We start from the raw sequence: 17,782 nt of genomic DNA on the forward strand, positions 1-17,782 counted from the left end.
AAGGGCGATACCTTCTGCTATAATACTGGCAGAATAATTAGATGGTTCCTCTGCGGCGCCAGGATCACAGTCCTTTATAACATAGCTTTAACAAAGACAGCACGTTCAGCAATTGTATAGGACATACAGGAATAGAATCCAAACTCTGGAAACCAGGAACATCTATTTTAGGAAGCAAGACCATGGCAAAGCGTGTGTGCGTATTTACTTATACAATATATAAATATTGGGAAACTTCATGAAATTCAGTTTGATCACATAAAAAAACTGAAGTCCCTAAATGAGCTTGCTGAGCCCAGGGACAAGTTATGCTAGCTTGTTTTACCATCAGTTTTATATTTTCCACTTGCACATATAGATTTATCCTATAATTTCATATATGGACAACATCCAAAAGAACTGTAGCATGACTCTTAGCAAGCCACAATCTGCAATTCATGCCTTAACATGGCACAATCCAGTATCAATAACATGAGAATCGTTATGTGTTCTGCTTTGAACCACAGAGCCAAGATAGCAGTTCAAGCCTGGAAAAGAACATTACAATGGCCGATCCAATTCTTACCGAATGTCAGTCAAAAGGGATATGGATCTACGTGTAAGGATTTAAAAGTGCTTCTAAAACACCCAGGAGTGCGGATATTAAATTATAAGTCCTTGTCTTATTGCAACTTATAATTACTTGGTATCCATACAATAAAAGCAGTGAGTGCTACTTAAACAAAATGTAATGTGCTTTCAAACATGGTTACTTATGCAAATAACATTTTGATATTATAATATATATGGCTGGCTGCCAAGGTAATGCCAAAGAATAACATAAGCTTATGCTTATATACACACAAATAAATTAGTCCAGTAGTATGCATACAAAAGAAGTAACAAGGTAAGTGGAGTATGTTACCCAATGCCTAATAGCAAGAAAGAAAGGAGAACAGAGAGAAACTGAATTATGAAACACTTCTCCATTCAAGTTTCAAAGAAACCAGTTCTATAACACCAGTGGCAACAGCAATGCAGAAAACATATATCTTACGAATAAAAATGAGTTTGCTTTAGCACAGGATCCTCTATTATGATATTTTTAAATCTTTAAATATCTTGGTTATTGCAAAACAGGTTTTCACAATATATTTTGTTATTTAATATATAATAATTACATTATCTTTGGAAATTCTCTACAGTGAATAATACATGTATTTTTCTCACCACACAAGAGTTAATCTTTTACAGGGAATTGTAAACATTAAAGGATTGTCTCTTTAAACACGTGATCAGCTCTGCAAGTCTTTCTGGTTTTAAAAGGACCTCTATGTCTCCAATGATCATATGCCTGAAATGTCACATTCCAGTTGTATATGATTAAAATATAAATACCTCCTTACCCTTCAGGCTCTCTGCAGTCACACCGCTAGCAATCACACATCCAACTGCACTGTGTGTAGAAACACTAGCGACAGACCTTTAACGTAGAACATGTGAACAAGTCACTCTGTGGGTAAAATAGGAAGCAGAGTTGTGGGTTGCCATTTCCATGTGCGCTAACAGTATGAATTACTGCACAAGTGCTGTACTATAAGCGTTTTTGTTTCAGAACATGAGCACCCTAAATGCCAGTATTACAATACCGTTAGATCTGGTTTTTAGTCAGCATTGCTTCAATGCATTAAATAAATCTTGCTGCACTTTAATCCAAGCCATCTAAAAAAACGTTTCTCCTTCGTGAAGATGACCCAGATTCCTCAGCTTGGCAGTGTTTTGAGCTCTTTAAAACTGTTTGAGGTTACATATCTTGTGATTTCTGAGCTGAACACGGCCCCCAGTTCTGCAATGCAGTATGCAGAAGACAGAGAATGGGAATTTGTAATGAAACTACATGAATACACATGCAGATTACATTTTAACTGACTCCACATTCCATGAGTCAAACAGTAACTTTCACAACCCTAGTATTAAAATCACTGAGTAGTAAACAGGCTGCTACAATGAAACTCTCCGTTGATGAATAATCCCACTGCTCAGGACTGAATGACTTTACAATTCATGTAACAAGTAACAAGAACATGCATTGACTGTGCAACGTTTAGATGGTGGGAGTGTAAAATGAAAATCTGCTGTGGGACTGAACGTTTGAACACTGTAAGGCCAACTTCCTTCAGGATGTTGACTGAAACACCCTTGATAATGTGAGATAACTCGAAAATTAAGAATAAAAACAAAATGTTAAACAAAGCAAAGGGAAACAGTAGAGTTTCTAGTGTATAATAAAGCCTTTTTCTGATCTTTTAAGGTGCCAGCAGCAGGATAAAAAATGCTTTATAATTCAGTGTTCAAACAACAAAATAAAAACTGAAATGTTTCAACACACACAATATAGAGGGGATACATAACACTGAACCGTGTATTAGGAGAATACAGGGTCTGGAGATATAATAAGCCAGAAGATTGAAGGTTTATGAGAGTCTACAGAACTCCAAGCATATATGTAAAGGAACTGACTGGCAGCAGCTGCTGAGGAATTTAACTCCCACTAATCTTAAGCAGGCGGGACTGTATGTTGCGCTAAAATAAGGGGCACACGTTTTAATGCACAGTGTGATACACCCATCATGCACGTTATATATACAAACACGTACATATACACACATACCTATTACATTGACACACAGAACATGGCAGTAGAAATCCAGGGCTACATAAATGTGAGCCCACAAGTGTCCATGAAGAAAAGATCTTGCAAAGATAAAATACTATTCAATAGCAAAATATTGATTCTGTTGTAAATCTTAAATAGGTATTCCAAACTCCATGACCACATCAGTGATTTGAAGTGATCATGGTGACTGGGGTCTGCATGTGAAGCGTTTCAGTATAAAACATTGCACATATGGAGTTCAACTCTTTTGCTGCTGTACGTGTAAGTCCAAATCTGACAACACCATTGAGGCATCATTTGCAGGCTTGAAACATGAGTTCTGAGCTGGATAATGTCAATTCTATGCAAATGTTAATGCACAGTGTGCAATTCATTGGCTGAGAGCGATCAGCTGATGCTCTTAAAAGAGGCATTACATCACTTTGTTTATACAGCTCTAGGAACACCTACCTCGCAAGAGCCTCATGTGTGTGATTTAAATCCAATTTACAGAGCAGGAGACAAAAACGTCTAAAATAAGTAAATATATGGTTGGAAATGTAATCATTTTTGTTTTCATGCAGGCTGTGAGAGTCACAAACAGGGGAGGGAGGTACAGCTAGGGCAGCAACAAAGTGATTTAACTCCAAAATGGCAGTGAATTGAGCAGTGAGATTTCAGAGACATAATCCATACACAAAAATGGCTTAATTATGCTAAATAGTGTCCCTTTAAACAATAAATGGCTTCTGCAAGTCATCTGACAGTATAGGGGCCTCTGATGCCAGTGAGGGCAAACTCCATTATCGAATAACTATGACAGACTAATGGCAACAAAACCTCTACAATAGGCTATAGAGGTTATGATGCATGGCCTAACCCTTTAATGATATATACCTCTAGATTAACAAAACATTTGAACAGTCCTATACTAGTGATTTTATTATTACAGAGGCAGATAAAATTTGACCACCACAACATTAAATATTGAAGTTACTAATGTTACATTCCAGAGTGACCTCAATATACCTTTATTCCACAGTAGCATGAACACTAGGAAGAATGACCCAGACAACACAAGCACCATGTTTATCATCTTTTATTGTTTTATTTAAAAAAAAAAATGTTTACAATCTGTTTTTATTGAGGTAAAGGCAAGCATACATTCAATGCTCACCAAAATCAAGTCACAAATCAAGTATTGCTTTTACATAATGCAAGAGATATCGGTACCTCATTTTAACAATTAAAGAAAAAAATAAGCTAACTTGGACATAAGGAATAAAGGCTTAGAGAACATGACACCATAAAATTGGCAGCAGATTATACACAAATAGTAATACTATTGTGTGTGATAGTACAAGATTTCATAAGCATATATGTGGCACTCCCATAAACTGCAAAACCCGATAATAAGTAAGGTTGATAGCCAAATATAGATTAAAAACAGTGGCCCAATAAAAAAATAAAAAAACATTTGAAAAAAAACGGGAGGTGAAAAAAAATGAAATAAAAGAGTAGCAGGAGAACAAGATGGCACATATGGCTATATCTGTGGGACAATTAGTGGTGTAGCAGTCTAAAAATGGAATTGTTAGCCCAGTGGTTCCCAAACTTTTTAGATTCAAGGCGTCCTTAATATTTCAAGATTTTTCCAAGGCACACCAAGTCAAAACTCCTAGGTTGTATATCTGTACAGCGCTGCGGCATTTACTGGCGCTATAGTGTAATGTACAGTGTATATAGTTTTAGTGTTTTAATACAGGGGTGTGTTTGTATGTAATGTTTCCGTTTGATTGCAGAGTGTGTTTGAATGTACTACCCTTTTAAATGTGGATGTACATTTGTGTGAATTATTTGTGTTTGAGTGAAGGGGTGTGTTTGTATTTCCTTTTGGAGTTTAAATGCAGGGGTGTGTTTGTATGTAATATTTGTGTTAGATTGCAGGAGTGTGTTTGTAGGTTGTGCCGGTGTATGACTGCTTGGATGTATGCACGTACACTACCACATACATACATACATAATTACTTACACAGATATACATACACACAAATTCAAAAAGACACTGACACATACATGCACCTTAACACACGCATACACTGACCTATACACACACACACACACACATTGATCCGTGCACACACCATGATACAGACACACACGGACATACACAGGTGCATATCCTGACACACACACATATCCTGACACACAGATGCACAACCTGACACACACACACACACACACACACAAAGTGATATTTTTAATATCTCCAGCCACCCTCCTGTTAGCTTACCTTATGTATTCAGGAGGGTGGCTTGGAGTCCTGGTCCTGCTGCTGCTGGTGGGAGTGAGGTGCCTTGAGAAGCTCTGGAGTGCTCCTGTCCCCTTATGCTGCGGCTGCCTCCAGCGCTGTCTCCCTGTATGATGCTGGGAGGAAGTGACAAGCTGTCACTTCCTCCCAGCCGGCTGACGTTATAGGGGCTTGGTCACGGTCTTAAGGGATCGCGGCACCCAACCGGGCCACTCTTTACCAGTAATGTTTCCAGGTACTATAATCATAGCACCCGGGAAACATTCCACGGCAACACTGTGTGCTTGTCGTAAAGAGAGTTCAGCAACTTTAAATCTGGTACTCTTATAGGATGCCACCTTTGCCACAAGTCAATTCATAACATTTCTGCTCTATTCGATATTCCACAAATTTTCTGTAAGGTCTATTTTTGTTGAGGGGCGCCGCATCTTCAGTTTCGGAAGGGTTAGTCAATTCCAACATGAACAGCACGTTCCTGCAACCCCCTGGAAACAGTGTAAATGCAAAGGGTAACCACCAACCAGCCACCAGGTAAGTAAATATGTACCCAGTTCCTTCCTGACCAGACACTCCAGGTGCAGGAATCTGTTCATTGAAGGAGGTGCTCTGAGATTAATCCCCCAGATGTTCTTCCAGATAAGGTCAGTGACTTGGACCATAGAGCTCCAGCAAATCAAGCTATCCTTGTGCAATTCAAGTCCCTGCTTCCTTTACTGGTGAGTGAGACTGTTGAATAGGAAGTTGCAATGAGAGCACTTGGCACATAGGTCCATCCTGGGACTCCAGCTGTGCCAAAAAGTCGGTGCATAAGATGTTGAAGGCCTTCAGAAAGCCCATCATTTTCTCCATAGGCATTCCCTGCCCCGTGATCTCCACCATGTCACATGCAATTGTGATTTTGAAGAAGCTTGAATGAGCAGATTGTGTTCCTTATAACCACAGGGGCCAACTAGCTTGACTGCTACAGGGAGGCAAGGGGAGGAAGCAAGGATCTGAGCAGAGGCTTTTGATTCCAGTATGACTGATGGTGGAGAGAAATCGGCCGCCACTCTCACACAGTCCTTCAGGCTGCCACATAAGAAATGAATCCGAAGTGATTGTGAGTGCCTCCAAAATGCTTGTTCATTGAGTCTGCAGGGTAACATCAGTAGTTGCAGTACCAATAAATGCATAGTCGTCAGAAGGTGCAAAATACAGTTTTTCCTCACAGAGCAGGCAGGGCCCACCCCTCTACACTCAAATATTTTAAAGGTATAAAAAAATAAAAATAAAAAAAGAACAGAAAACACTCAACATTAGAAAAACAAAATAGATTAAGATCTTGTGTGTAAGAAAAGATACATGCAAACAAATACATTAAAAGGCGAACATTATAGTACAATATCATAATACAATACTTAAATACTTTATACAGGAGAAAATATAAATCAATAACAAAAAATAATCAGAAAAAAATAAATAAATAAAAACACATCTGCTCAAACACAGTTTCATCAATAAATAATGTACCAGGCAATCTCCAACGATATTTTCTTAAAACATCCTTTCCAAATACATCCAGAAATGTAAAGCACTACGTCATCTCTAATGTACTAAGTACCATAAGCCTTGTGGACATCCAAAGTACCAGGCTAACTCCAATGGGGCCTGCATAAACACTGTTTTCCATAACCTTAGGGTGATCCAAGGTGACAGGCCATCAGACCAAAAAAAACAAAAACTTTTCTGGTACCTTTTTTCCATAATTTGTTGTGACGCAAGGTCACATCCTCTAAGTATCCATCAACAAAACTCCTTTCCAAACTCGTTGTAGACATCTGAAGAACAAGCCTTTCTCCAATAACATATGATCAAAATACTGTTTTGTACACCTTGTGGCCAGGCCACCTCTAATATTTTTGTTCAAATATGCACATCTATGATGTCTCCTGAAAGGCTCTGTTGTGCTATGCTCTGAATCTGCCACAAATGTATGTGTTTATTTTGCACATGGTCTCATGTATAGCTGTTGATGAGTAATTCAATTCCATGTTAAAACCTGGTTTGTAAACCTATGTTATATGTAAAGCACACAGCTTTCATGTGTGTATCGAACTTCAAATGTTTTATGGTGGCTATATGATCTTTCAATAGGTTTACCCATTTCACAAAAAAAGGTTTAAGCATTGCATTATTTGGATATTTTGTGATTTCCTGACTTTGTGGCGAATATACTGAAAGAGTTTAATTCAGATTAGCATTAAAGGAAAACTACAGAGTTAGGAATGCAAATGTTTTCCTACAGCGGTAGTTCCCTCGTCACGTTTCGGTGGCTGGGTCAGCGCTGCCAGGCTTACAAAAAGTGAGATTACTTACCTTTTCTTCCTTGTAGCACTAGACTCCTCATTAAGCTCCGCCTCTATGGTGGAAATCAATGTTGAAAATAGGAAAGCACTGGAAGGCAATTGCACATGAGCAGTCAATCAGATTATCGCTGATTTTTACGCTATTTCAACCAAGGTGCCTCTCATGTGACAGCCACTAGAGGCAGGTTAGTTTTCCAAAGAAATCCTTGCCTTTCCTGCAGATTGACAATGTTTTCACCTGCAGGATTAAGATGGGGTGGAGGAAGGATGCATTGAGATAAAGTGGTCTTAGTGTCTACAGTGTTGATAAATACATACCCTAATGATGAGCATGTAATCGGATGGTGGACCGTTTTGGTGGACATAATATGGCCTAAGGTGTGCAGATACCTGACCATCACACTTTTATGATCTTGATCAAAACCCTATTCCATAATCATGTGTAACTATATGGAGTTGCCCATGTCTTCCCTTTGTGGAAACCAATTTCATGAATCTCCCAATATGTAGTGTTTGTGATGATGATGCTTCCAAAGGAAGTTTGAAACATACAAGTGAGTGACGTACAAGATCATAGGTGATTTTTATGAACCTTTAGCACTCGTCGCCCTCATTTTGAGTGTGCTGGGTTTTTGGTGCTCCTGAAGTGCTTCAACTTATAAAAAATAGACCTTACAGAAAATTGTGGAAGATCTAATAGGGCAGAAATGTCATGAATTGACTTGTGGCAAAGGTGGCATCCTATGACAGTGCAAGATTTAAAGTAACTGAGCTCTTCACGACAACATATGGTACTGCCAGTGTTTGTCTATGGAGAAACTATGAGGTTAAAACTCCTGAACTCCACAAGTAGTATGTTGTCCATATACATTTGACCACATAGCCTAAGAACGAACTACAAGCACAAAGGGTTATATAGCATGTTGATCAACCTTGACCCACTAAATAAACTGTATTTCCCAGAATTCTTTTGACAATAAAGAGACCATTTGGTTACATTTTTTTATTGATCCATTAAATCTTTTGAAATACCAGAAAGCAAAGCTTAAAGTGCTATGAAAAAACAACTTACCTGAAATCGCTCCCATATAGTAGAATACATGCACAAAGTCGTCTATGATTTGAAATCTCGTCAGTGACGATGGCACGCTGGCTTGCTGCCAGCGTCAGAACAGCGTGACGTCATGTCACTTGTTCCTATACTCTCTAGTCGGCACTAGAAGCGCCAGTTAGGGAACTTCCATAGCAACCACAGCGCATGCGCAAGCAGAGGGACCTCCTGTGGAAGGTTTTTTCTGCTCTCCCTTGGCACGTCAAGGCATTGACTGACAGCTGGGAGAAAAACAACATTTTTAAATAGTTTTTTCTTCTAACCTATACATTTGCTAGCAAAACTGCTAGCACAATGTATAGATAAACTCTGATGCTCAATCTAATGAGTATACGTTGTTTGGACATGACATAGCTAGAAAAGGAGGATTGTTTTGTAGACATTGAAGTCAAAATGTTACTTAATTAAATTGACTTGCAAAATTATTAAAATTGATTTGAAATTAATTCATCCTATGTGAATGAGTTTCCGACAGCAATATTTAACAATTCTAATTCAGTTATTCTCAGTGCAGTGGTTGGTGGTCCAACATTTGCATTTCTGCAGTGCCCAACATGGTTGAAAAGTCAAGTGTGCCAAATTTTATAAAAAGACTACCATTCCCAAATACTAAAATCTGTGTTAAATTGTAAGTCTCCTTTACCACAACTTGGGGTTTATTTGGTGACAAGTTTTATACAGGGAGAAATATATTCATTATTTAATTTCACAATAATACACACAACTATTCTTGAAAAATTAAAGCTAGATAAAAAAAAAAAAATGCAAAAATACACTATCATACAGAAACATATGCAGCAGGTATAGAGGGTAATAGAATTCAAATCAACTGCTCCCCTTTGATAATTTAGCCAATGAAATGCACAAATTAAAAATCACACGCAACGACATCCAACCTGCACCGACATCATCCTTCATTTATGCCACCTATGGGTAATTTGTACATAGACTAGATTATCTCTCAATATGTTGACATTTTCCAAAACTTTAATAAATCCTACATGTCAAAGTAAAAAACAGTAGAATTGCTCTTATCATGTCAACCATAATTTGACTGTCCAGTCTGTGTGCCACGCCTACAACCACACCTTGCCATCTTACCTGGCCAACCCACCAGTCCAAGCGCTCCAGATTATCTTTAGAAACTCATCCAGACGTCAACTTTGAACGCTTTAGTTAGATTTGTGTATCCTCAGCCTTCACTCATATCTCTTTAAAGGGAAGGAGAAGAGATAGAAAAAGAAAAGAAAAAAAAAGCTGCACCCAACTCTCACTTGCCTCAAGAACCACACCTGTAAGCACAGACCGGTTGGGCAGGTCTATCTATGCTGCTAGCAACTGCAAATCTCCTACCTTTGTGTATGTCCTCCAGTATTAGAAACCAGCTGATATACTGGGGTAGGAAAAAAAACAAACCACAAACAAGTGATACGAACATGGGAACAAGTTGCTGTTGTAGAAGTGTGCATTTGCATCCATGGTACTACTTTCTCTGCCAGTATAACTTTTAGGGCTTTTAAATTAAACATTAAGTTAAAAATGAAAATTAAAGATGCAATTTAAAATAAATGAATAAAAAAATTCAGTGTTATTCACCTAGAATTGAGGGGAATTTAAAGGGAATTCCAAATGTAATTCCAACATAGCTAAACTGAAAATAATAATGATCTGGAGATTATTTAATTTCGTGATTCGTTCCTAATAGTTGAATTTTCTTTTAATTCACTTGAAATTGCTTGCAATTCTCATTTTACTGAATGATTCAGAATATTTCTGAACACTGATATAAGCTATTCCTTTGTCAGGTAATGATGATCACATACAGGTATCTACACTCAAAAGGAAAGAAAACACCTTAGCCTGTAGCACAACAGGTAGTGAACCAGCCACACACACATAAGATCAGTGGTTCAAACCCATCATTATTATTAGAAAGGACTTTGTGGAAAGCACCTAAAACTTTGCAATGCTATCTCCAAAAAAAAAAAACCATAACACACACTCAGACTATCAACACCTAAACTGTATTGGCTAGCATTTAAAGTTAGTATTGTTAAACGCTGTAATATCACCAGTCTTGCATATGCTATTGTGGCACAATTAATGAATGCTTTCAACATGCAAAACAATGTATAATGTACTGCTTAAACCATCTGAAACCGAACCAACATTAAAAGGGACACTCAACGTTCCATAACTATTTTATCTCATTAGAGAGGTCATGGTGCATGAAGTTTAGTGGCTCTCTCTGTGTCAAACTGTTTTTTGATTGCTTTGACACCAAATTAGGGCATTCATCTGCCCATGGATCCACCCCACCACCCCCGCAGGCAGAGGGCATCGTTGCTGCAAACAGCAGCATGGCGGTCCAAGGAACCAGTGTCCGGACATGGCCGGACCTCAGGGAGTGGCCTATTGGAGTGTGAGGGGGACCGGAACTTCTGGGGTATCCTGATCACCCAAACTGGACTTCAGTGCTATAGATGTTTAAAATATCTATTTCTTAATTTTGGGCTCAAAAAATAGGGGTCGTCTTATACATGGGGGAGTCTTATACACAAAAAAATATGGTATTTAAAAATTGAATCACTGTAGAGCAGGGAATCTGCTTCAGGTAGTTCTACGCTCTGTTTTAGCAATCACTCCTCTAGCAAATGTAAAATGCACTGGCATGGCATCCTCCGGTTTTCTGTCAAACCCATGGCTGTACAAATTTAGACAAATGCGAATGTAATCATGGGAAAGTGATCATAAGGCTGCAGGAAAAGGAGGTGACTTGTTCCGTGGAGCCAGGATTGAAAGAAATCAGAGGGATGGCCTCACAATTTTAGCACAATAACCACAATTAGGTGTAGTGGTTATGATCCTTAGAGTGCCCATTTACTCTGTGTAGCTCCATACAGAATGCCATGTGCATAAAAGAATAAATGGCAAAGAGATATGTCCCCTTAAAAACGGAAAGTTGGCATTTGTTTCTGTTAATTCTAAGTGTGTAGCCCTAGCACAAACAAAGTGTACCATTATGTCTATTAAATGTGTTGCTGCTCTCTTGGAGATAAACTTGCAGTTCAGACATAATAGCAATCACAAGGGAGGCAGTTGTGTCCAAGAGCAAGAGTGAGAAAGGGGAGCACTGAACCATTTTGACACTTTTTGGTGGTCTATAATAGAGACTTGGCTCCAGGCAGCATTGTGCTCTTTTCTGTTACTACCCAGCATGCACCAAGTTGCATGCAGTGGGGGCAAGGATATGATATCACATGTCCATTCTTTCCATAGCACTGAAGAATGTGGTATTAGGGAGGAAGGTTGCAAGCTTGAGTAGGGCATTTTCATGTCTGTCAACATTATTTGTGCGTGTTAATTACTTCTTGTTAAATATCCCCATTGTTTAATTATAAAAAGTACTGTACTGTGTTAACAGTTTGTGGTATATAAATAAATAATATGAGTGATGCCTACAAAAAGCACACCCATACTCTTGCATGAACACCAGGACCTTCTCATACTTGGTGGTATGTTCTGGGGAGTAGGGGGAATGGGGTAAGGTAAATAAGCAGCAATGGAGAGGGGGGAAAGTGTGTATTGACTACCTCCCCACGATGCCCTAAATATACCAGAGTCTATACGGTGGTTCAGCACTCCAGTAGTATTAGATGAGGGGAGGCAGCTCTAACATCCGATCTGAAGTTTCTCCTTTCTATATTCCTTGAATTACTGTGCTTAAAGTTGTTTTTAATATATTTTTATTTTGTAAACAATGCATATTTGTACTTTTGAGGAACACAGATGAGCGCATCAGCAAAAACACAAGAAGTCCTCATTTATAGGGGAAATCCCACTCTTTTTAAGAATCACTGCTGCCGGGATTATTAAGTGGCTTTTAAACAATCTTGCATATTTCAGAAAATGCAAGAAAAAAAGTGTTATATAAAAAGTTTTACATATTCTATGTATATTGTGTACAGCAGTGTGTGAGAGTAGTACCAGTCCAAGGAAATAAAATACAGGGAATAGTCTGAGGAATGTTTTAATAAATTACTTATCATAAGTTAAAGTGTACCTGATAAAAACACACATCCAGGCAAAACAAGAGTATTCAGGGCACACTGTCCTATTGTGATATATCTGAAATGCACAGCTGATCAAGACTGATTGTTCTTTAGTAGATATAGCCTGGTAGGTACACGTTTGCTAAAGTTTCTATGAATATATGCCAGCTATATACAAATTTCAACTAACGAACAATGCAGCTAGATAGATGTGCCTATGAACATTTCCTTGATCTGTAGAGGAGAGTATAGTCTTGCACAGTCATCTTGTACAAAAAGGGTTACGTAGAGGCGGAACCTTGGAACGACTAAAGCGGGTCACGTTAAGGACAATCTATGTTGTGGCTGAAAATCTGCATTCATTTCAGGCTGAGTTTGGTAAAATGTGTCATCTCACCTCGGCATATACCTAAAAGTGTTGATCATCAAATACTTGGAGACTGTGTTCATCCAAAGTACAGCACTGTTGAATAGGCTATAATAATAGTAATAATCTATTCCAGCAAGAGAAGGTTGATGATAGTCAATTCCGGCTCTTCCTATACAAATCTAATCACAGTTGCAAAACTTGATAACTATTACACATGCCCTGACAGTTCTGCAATGCAGGCTGTAAACATCTGTGATGCTCTTGCAGTCTGTGCCATGTAATCATAGGAGTTATAATCCACAGCAGCTCGAGTGTCAGAAGTAGTCAATACGAGCTAGAAGACATGCAGGATCAAAGAACATGAATTGGTACAGACAAGACACTTCCCAGTCTGGGAAGTGTATGCGCTGTAAAACAAACTGATATTTTAGGAGGTCCTGCCTTCTCCTGGAGGGACTCTGATGGTGGCTTTTTCAAGATTAAAGGAGATGTATGTGTGGAATAAGAGGATATTTAAAAAAAAATATAGTGTAAAAAAAAAAAAAAAAAAAAGTATATTTAAACAAATGGAGGTCATTTAGGTACTCCAATGGCCATTGGAAGGAATGCCCGCCTGCCAACGTCAAGACAGACCCCCTTAGGTGGGTCCTACACTGACCTTTCACCCTGCTTCCCTGAGCTTCTGGCAAAGATATCTCTTATGAGACAGAGAGAGGTATTTTTTATATACACCCCTATATACTTATTAACCCTTAATAGAGAACACATGGGATGGGCGGCAGCATTGTAACAAAGCTGTGTGATACAAAAAGTGAATACAAATACAAAAAGATATGTCCTGCGCTCACTCCCATCACTCCTGGGCGGCAGCAAAGACCACAGTACACATCAGCCGCAATACATACAGTAAAAACAAAAGAAAAAGTACCACAATACATGCAGTTATAAAAACAAAAGAAAAAGTGATGTATACTGTGGTCATTGCTGCCGCCCAGGAGTGATGGGAGGGAGCGCAGGACTTATCTTTTTGTATTTGTATTCACTTTTTGTATCACACAGCTTTGTTACAATGCTGCCACCCATGCTATTTAGGGTTAATACGTATATAGAGGTGTATATAAAAAAAAATACCCCTCCCTGTCTCAGAGATATCTTTGCCAGAAGCTCAAGGAAGCAGGGTGAAAGGTCAGTTTAGGACCCACCTAAGGGGGTCTCTGCCTTGATGTTGGCAGGCGGGCATTCCTTCCAATGGCCATTGGAGTAACTAAATTACCTCCATTTGTTTAAATATACATAGGGATTTAGGAGAGAGCGCAGGTAACTTTTTCTTTTGTTTTTAATGTATGTATTGCGGCTGATGTGTACTGTGGTCGTTGCTGCTGCCAAGGAGTGATGGGAGTGAGCGCAGGACTTATCTTTTTGTATTTGAAAACAATATAGGCATTTCCTCACTATGGGATAGTAAATAATCATTGTTTGCTAAACAGCACATTGTATTACAAAGACTAATATTCAATGTGAGTGCAAAATAATGGGAAGATAGAAACTGAGTGGAAAACAGATTTTTCTTCACAATTCTTTCGTAGACAAATACAAATCTGGAGTTTAAATAAAATGCAAAAGTACAACTTGTGTTATTTTAAAAGTCTATTTATTATGCAAGGTTTGAGCATGTTTTTGCCGGTCTATGTTGAGCAGCTAAGGTGTTGCTGCCTCTTTCTGTGTGTCAGTCAACCTAGAATGCTCGTAGTTTGCATCTCGCTGCCCCCTGAGTGTTCCCAGGCATGTGTCTAGGCATCGCTACATTAAAATGTTTTGTTATAAACATTTTTAGTGTATGTTAGCAGGGCTGCTTTCATAGGATGTGCTGACACTGTGCTGTTCAGACTCGCTCATTGCAGGAGACAAAAATCGTCAGCGTGACGGTTGCTAGGTTTGCCAAGCCCTGGAGGCATGGCGACTACCACACCTTGCAGGTAGGGATTGGGGAGGGGATAATAAGCTTCAGTAAATGTATGGCACTAAAATCTGTTAACTTACAATGTCATCCACTGCAAACTTTCTCTGTATATCTGCAAAGAGGGATAATGAATGTGTCTGTTGAAGCCAATAGGTCTGACCTATTAATTCTTCTAGGTCCAAAAAGTGTGAAATGGACAACACTTTCTTGAGATAATCTATATAATGGCTGCACATATATTGCATTGAGTTTGGAGGTGAAGCTGGTCATCAATGCAAATATTGAAAGGCCACATTCACATGCAATTCACACTTCATATGGAAGACTTGTATTTATATAATTTTGTATAGTTTTTGTATGTAGAACAGTGCTGCAGAGGTTTTTAATAGAGAGGCATTTGGGCAACTGAAGGCTGTGACTGTTCGTCTGCACTGGAAACTACTATCAAGAGGAAATGTGTGAGTCTAATATGATTAGAGGCAGACCATCTATTTTGTATTTACAAACCATTCGAATACACTCTTCATAACAGCAAACTCACATTAAAAAACCCCGCCAATAAACGACAATTGGGGCCCTGGAAAGAATCATGGGTGTAGAATTATCCTAATTTAGGGCAATATTGTTGAAATGTTTAAAAGGACACTATAGTCACCTAAACAACTTAGGAAGCAGTATACATCATGCCTCTGCTGTCTCATTCCTTAATTCTCTGCCATTTAGGAGTTAAATCAATTTGTTTATGCAGCCCTAGTCACACCTCCCTGCGTGTCACTTACACAGCCTCTCTAAACACTTCCTGTAAATAGTAATCTAATGTCTACACTTCCTTTATTGTAAGTTCTGTTTAATTTAGAATGTCTTATCTCCTGCTCGGTTAATGGCTTGCTAGACCCTGCAGGGACCTCCTGTATGTAATTAAAGTTCAATTTACAGAGAAGGAGATAAAAACCTTTAAAGTAAGTTACATCTGGTTAAAAATGAAACCATTTGGTTTTCATGCAGGCTGTGCAGCCGGGGCGGTGTGGCTAGGGCTGTCGGAGGGTTTACTTTGCAAAAAAAAATTACTTTACGGTGTGTAATCAATGTTTTGACCTCCCACGGGCCTTTATCAAGATTGCTAAAGACCCGTGGGGGTTCTAAACACCGATTAGACACTATAATGTAATTTGTTTGTGGAATAAACCTTTCAACACTGCGTTTCACCATAAGCAGACCTGTGAGTTTATTCTTTTTTGGAAAGATCATATGTGAGACACTTTTATTCACAATACCTTGGTTGAGTGCTGAAATTGTCTTTGTTTCACGGGGGTGATTTATCAAGGCAAAATATATTCTATTTTGGTGTAATGTTCACAGACTTTCAATTGGTTTTCATGATTTACTAACAAATCCAGTCTACTTGTTCGCACAGAATGACCTTGATCAGTATTCCTTAGAACACTTTGAATGTCTGGATTCTAAAGGCTGGCATACTAGTAACAGCACAAATATTTGAGGTTTCTAGGTTATTATATAGCTCTCTCCTTCTTCCAGGCACTTCTAACAGGTAAAAATATAACATAATTCATAACTAGTAGTTAAAGGCAACTATAGTATGGAGACTGAACATATGATCACTGGGATAGATTAAGAAACTTTGCTTTATTTTAATTCCACATTTTTAAAGCTGGTTAAACAAACCTACACGTTGCTGGTAATTTATACAAGGTTTGGCAACAGCAGATCTTAACAACACCTTTGCAAACCAAGCCACTCGTTTCTTTTACTCGCAAGGCTAATGGTGGTTATTCTCCCTTGCTGCCGTATTTGGATGATTGGTATTTGACATCGGTTTGCAGAACATTGCTATTTTTCTTTTATTTCTTAGCAAACAACGCCTAATAGTGCTGCAATTTTTTTTTATTTTTTTTTGTAGTAAAATCACTGCTGGCGGGAACTGCATGTCCCCCTCGGATGTGACGTGCAAATGATTCAATGTTTGTAAACTAAGTTATCATGTGACACAGGGATCTGTGACTTCGCCAGAGACAGGGAGAGCGTGATCTGCCTGCCAGGAGAGGGGCGGTGAAGAGATATTTCCTAGAAAGAAAACGAGGCCGTGGTTTTTGCACACAACGGAAAAGAAGCAAATAGGTATCCAAAGAGCTATTTTTAACCAGATTACGGTTTCGTTGCAGGTTCTTGGCTCAGATATAATCTATTAACCCAATGCAGCTCAACAGCTAGCGCAGCAACATTTCAAGTCGGATCACTAGTTTTAAGAACTGACTGGCTACAGGTTTCTGGAGCATGGTTGCTAAATATAGGGAAAGGATACAATTACATAGGCCAAACACTCATTGCCAACCACGTGCTTGTGTTTATATACATACACACCATTTTCAAGTACACGTGCTTACACACTTAACAGACGTGCACAACCGTGCATAACCAACATAAGGCATATTTCAACAAGACATTTGTACTTGCATATTTCCTATCTAACAACAAGTGCTTACACGTTTTTCACAATATACACCACATATGGATGTGCACTTGGGTCAAACTTAAAAATGTATTCTTTTGTGTTAAAAAGCCATTGAGGGAAACATCAACATTTGTTGTTTCAATGCAAATGGCTTGATGCCTGAAAGATTTGGCAAATGTGTGTGCATGCAGAAACACATTTACACATGTAGTAAAATGCCCACATGCACGCACACAGTTTATTTCATGTTTTAATCTGTTTTCTAAAATCTTTCAGTTGCCTGGTTGTAGCTCAAGTTATTTTGATCAAATTTTTTTTGTTTTTTTTAAAGATCACAGTCAATCAAGTTCAAACAACGGGATACTCCAGTAATAAATAATAAAACCAATTTGTAACCAGGGTTAAGCAAATCCATTTTTAATGTGATAATGCCCTGATGAGGTTAATAGGTAAGAGTTAAACACAGATGACATCTGCTCTCCACAGGTAATATTTATTGGGAAAATGTATAAAATTGTTATTAAACTG

General features: G+C 38.5%; 1 protein-coding gene across 1 annotated transcript in view; it reads right to left on the reverse strand.

Moving 5' to 3' along the window:
* The window catches only part of TET3 (tet methylcytosine dioxygenase 3), a 105,138-nt gene that overhangs the window by 60,298 nt on the left and 27,058 nt on the right, over positions 1–17,782 (reverse strand). The gene's annotated exons all lie outside the window — the stretch shown is intronic.

Source organism: Pelobates fuscus, chromosome 3 (assembly GCF_036172605.1).
Source record: "Pelobates fuscus isolate aPelFus1 chromosome 3, aPelFus1.pri, whole genome shotgun sequence".
NCBI classification, from domain to species: Eukaryota; Metazoa; Chordata; class Amphibia; order Anura; family Pelobatidae; genus Pelobates; species Pelobates fuscus.